Below are 5,135 nucleotides of genomic sequence, written 5' to 3'. Positions count from 1 at the left end.
TTATATATATATATGTATGTATATTTGCTATCTCATTTACTGTGATAATTATGTTCTCCTTTTGGTATTATAAATATCGAAACGAGGATGTGGTCGAGGTAAAACTCGTACCTGGAGAGCTGGACATGCAGAGCCGAGCCGCAGCAGGTTTCATAGTATTTGATTGACTTTATGGCACTGTTAGCAACAAGATCTTACAACACTCGAGAATCTAGAAGTGTGTCTGTCACCGTCAGCAGTACTACTTTCAGGAGTTCCATCACCGGTTGTACCCGTCATGAAAGTAAAGAAGCAATACTTATGAAGGCACCACCATCACAATCAGCCATTGATAGAGCCGCAGAGCAGGAGGTTTAGTTCTGAAAGAATAAGAAAGATATCAGACAATGAGAACAACAGCCGCAGAGCAGGAGGTTTAGTTCTGAAAGAATAAGAAAGATATCAGACAATGAGAACAACAGAGTTTTAAGGCGTAGTTAGATGTATGTAAAAATTTCTTGAAAACGTCGACTTAATACCAAGCAGAAGTTAGATGATTTCAGCATTGAGGACATCGCTGGAGAATCGCAACAACATCCAGATTTTTGACAGGGTAGCGATTATCACCAATTTGGGAGAATTCTAGCAGCGGGAGAATGATTTTAACCTAGCAATAATGACAATATAAGAAAGGAGCACAATATGATTCGAAAGCACCGAAGTAGCGCAGAATTTGGAGTATATGTTACAATCACAACAAGATCGAACAAAGAGCAAAAGAATTGTCTCAGTACACCTGCAGGGAGCCAGCAAGATAGAGGTCACGGACGATAGTCTCAGAGTCGTAATTACAGCCAGCAGTGGGGAAATAGAGGCATTACGTGTTAATCCGAGGATTAAGGGTCAGCAGGCCATATTTGCATTATCCAGGAGATTCTTGAAGGACAAATGGTCCCATATATGTTGCATCGCCAGCAGAGTTTATTCAGCAATACCGCGTGATTAGGGTACGAGTGGAGCTTTCTTCGTGATTTCTTTTTCAGCTCGGATCTAATTTAATTTAGAAAATTCTGTTATCTTTCATACCTCCGTGGGTAGGCTTCAACTTGTAGCACATTCTTTAGATATTTCGTTATCAGTATCTACTCCTCTAGGGGAGGTGTCCACTCTATCTATAGGAGATATGTCGTCAGATTAGATGAGTCAGAGTTTGTTGTCGATTTGATAGCGTTGTATATGTCCGGGTTCGATGTTATCCTTGGTAAGGTTTGGTTATCCTCCTACCAGGCTAGTATTGACTACTTTATGAAGACAGTCAATTTGCGAGCGTCCGATGGGTCCGAGATTATTGTAGCAACCTCTCAGGGCTACCGTTTTGCGGAGTTGTTTCTGGCGTACATCGAGGAGGCAATGCGACGGGATCTGAGTATTGATTTATTGGAGACTAGAGTTGTCTCAGAGTATCAGGATGTCTTTCAGGACATACCTGAGTTACCTCCTGTGTGAGAGGTCAAGTTTTGTATTGAGTTACAGTCGGTCACAGCCCCAATATCCCACGCACCCTATCGTATGGCACCAGCTGAGATGAGAGAGTTTCAGACCCATTTGGACGAGTTGTTAGCTCAGGGTTTTATTTGTAGGAGTTATTTCTCCGTGGGGCGCACCGGTCCTCTTCGTGAAGAAGGACGGTAATATGAGATTGTGCATTGATTATAGAGAGCCGAACAAGGTCACTATCCGGAATAAGTACTCATTTCCCAGGATTGATGACTTGTTCGACTAGTTGCAGAGAGCGTAGTATTTCTCGAAGTTTGATCTTCATTCTGGTTATCATAGTTGCGGGTCCGGGAGATGGATTTTCCCCAAAGCCATTTTTCCTGATTCGATATGAACCTTTCGAGCTTCTGGTCATACCATTTGGGTTGACTAATGCTCCCGTGGTATTCATGGATTTGATGAACGGGGTTTTTTCATCCCTTCTTGGACAAGTTTGTAATTTTCTTTATCAATGATATTCTCATTCATTCGAGATCGGAGGCAGAACACAAGCAGCATCTACGGTTAGCTTTGAGGACTCTACAGGAGCATCAGTTTTATGCTAAATTCAGCAAGTGTGAGTTTTGGCTTTCAGGAGTCAGATTTTTCAGCCATGTCATCAGCAGATAGGACATAGCAGTGGATCCGGCTAAGGTTACAACAGTTCTTAATTTGGAACCGCCGAAGATGATGACAGAGATTCGAAGCTTCTTGGGTTAGTCAGTTATTACAGGAAGTTCATCCTAGACTTCTTGAAGATTTCGGCGCCACTTACATGCCTTACAAAGAAGGGTGTATAGTTTATTTGGAACACAGAGTGCTAGAAGGCCTTTGATACTTTAAAGACTAAGTTGACTACAACGCTGGTTTTGACTATTCCGAGCATCGACAGGACATACGTTGTTTACACAGATGCATCATTGGCAGGTTTAGGAGGCATCTTGATGCAGACTCAGAGGATAGAAGCATATATCTCATGACAATTTAGGGTGCACGAGCAGAACTACCCCACTCGTGATTTGGTGTTAGCAGCAGTGATATTTGCACTGAAGTCATGAGACATTTCTTGTATGGAGTGCAATTTGAGTTGTTCATCGACCACCAGAGTTTGAAGTATCTCTTCTCCCAGAAGGAACTCAACCAGAGACAACGACAGTGGATTGAGTTTATTAAGGACTATGAATTCGCGATTCAGTACATCCAGGAACAACTAAGATGTACAAGGACTTAAAGAGACACTTTTGGTGGAGTGATAGGCGTAGGAAGATTTCGGAGTATATAACTAAGTGTCGTACGTACCAGCAAGTGAAGGTGGAACATCAGAGACCGGTAGGAACACTTCGGTCTTTACCCATTTCGGAACAAAAGTGGCCGGGCATTTTTATGAACTTTATTGTAGGGTTGCCGGAGTCAAAAAAAAATTCTGTTTGGGTGATAATGGATAGACTAATAAAGTCAGCACATTTCATTCCAGTGAGGACTACTTATACCACCGAGGCATATGCGAGGATATTTGTTGGGGAGATAGTTGACTTCATGAAGTTTCAGATACAATTGTATCGGATCGAGACGGATGGTCAGACGGAAAGAGTAAATCAGATGTTGGAGGACATGTTGCGGGCTTATGTCATTAACTTTCAAGGTAGATGGAAGGAATCATATTCTACTGATAGAGTTCACTTTTAACAACAGTTATCAAACGATAATTGGTGTGACCCCGTACGAAGCATCATACGGGAGGCATTGCAGATCGCCTGTATGTTGGATAGAGCCGGATGATAGTTTAATGCTTGGGCCAGAGCTTATGAGACAGATTACTGAGAAAGTAACATTGAGCAGAGAACATATTCTAGCCACTCAGAGTCAGCAAAAGAGCTATGCAGATAAGAGATTAGGACATTTAGAGTTTTAGATTTGAAGAGTTAGTTATGCTGAAAGTATCGTTTATGAAAAACGTTCAGTGATTCGGAAGGCGGAGAAAGCTTGAGTTGAGATATATTGGACCGTTTCGGATTTTGGAGCTTATTGGGGCTGTTTCATATAGACTAGACTTTCTAGCATTAATGTCTATTGTACATAAAGTATTTTATATTTTAATGTTCAAGAAGCAATTACATGATGAAGAGCAGCAGTGAGTGTTGAACACATCAGAAATTTAGCTTTAGGATGATTTGATTACGATTGAAATCTCAGTTTGTATACTTGCTAGAGAAGACAAGAAATTTAGAAACAAGATATTTTTCCGTTGGTGAAAATTCAGTGGAATCGGAAAGGAGTTGAGGAGGTTTCTCGGGAGCGCGAGGAGGATATACATCGCGACTACCCACAATTGTTTGATCAAGTAAATTAAATTTTTGTATGACTTGTTTATGGCTTATGGTTACCTGTATGGTGATGTTTATACTTAACACTAAAATGAGGGTATTAACACTTATCTCCTAAGTACTTGGAACATATGGTATATATATGAGGGGTTCCTTGTTTGGATTTTTCGCTCGATGTACTGGTTCCATTTAATTAGGAGTTAAGTGGGGATATTTACATTTTTTATGGTTAAGTGTAGACATCGAAGATGATTTTTGGGAGCGTGAAGATGTTATGCCGCGTGACTTCCTACACCTATTGAGGAAGTGGATTGATTTATGTGTGCCATTATTTGTGTGGTTATATTCAGATTTAACGCTAGAATGAGGATATTTTCGCTTAATTCTTAATCTTTTGGAACACATGATATATATATGGGAGGTTCCTTGTTTGGATTTTTCGCCTGACGTACTAGTTCCATTCGATTAATGGTTGAGTGGGAATATAGTCATCCTAGACAGTTAAATATAAATATCCCTGTATGCTTATCAAGAGTAAATATTCTGAGATGTTTATGTTTATGGTTGCGGGTTGAATTAGACCCTCTACGTGCTTCTCTAGTATTATTAATTGCTTGAGTATAATTTCTGAATTTCAAGGACGAAATTCTTTTAAGAGGGGAAGAATGTAAAACCCCGAAAATTTGAATATAGTGTGATAAATAATTATAAATATGTTATATGGTGAAAATAATGTATTTTGATATTTTAGTATGATAGGAATTTATTTGAGATCAATTTAATGTATATTTGTGAATATATGAGTGTAAATAAACAAAACATGCACAAAGGCCAAGAGTGAAAATCTGGGAATTTTGACCAGTTGAGAGTTTCTATGTTTTTCACATTGATTCATTAAGAATCTGGAAAAGTGTATAATACCAAAGTTGTAGGTCTCTTCAATAGCTTTCCAACAAATCTTAGATCACCTTATTCCATGATCATATGAGAAAGTTATAGCCAAACTACCGAAGAGAATGTTCCTAGTCAGACTGAATTTCCAGTTTCGGGTTTCGGGTTTTGGGTTTCGGGTTTGCTGCTATATATATACATGTTATATCACGAAAATCACATCTTTTCTTATGTTTTACAAACCCTAGCAGCCCCCCCTCTTCTCTCCCAAACCCTAGATCCGTTCTTGGTGATTTTTGAGGAGTCTCGAAGGGTTTCAGCGGGATTTGGAGCGAGTAACATCTCGCCCAATCCTCTCCCATGTTTTTAAAAGTTTACAAACGTTTTTCATGAGTTTTATTGAGC

The sequence above is a fragment of the Asparagus officinalis genome, chromosome 8 (genome assembly GCF_001876935.1).
Source record: "Asparagus officinalis chromosome 8, Aspof.V1, whole genome shotgun sequence".
Lineage (NCBI taxonomy): Eukaryota > Viridiplantae > Streptophyta > Magnoliopsida > Asparagales > Asparagaceae > Asparagus > Asparagus officinalis.
The sequence above is the reverse complement of the archived record's forward strand: the minus strand, read 5'-3'. Positions refer to the sequence as shown.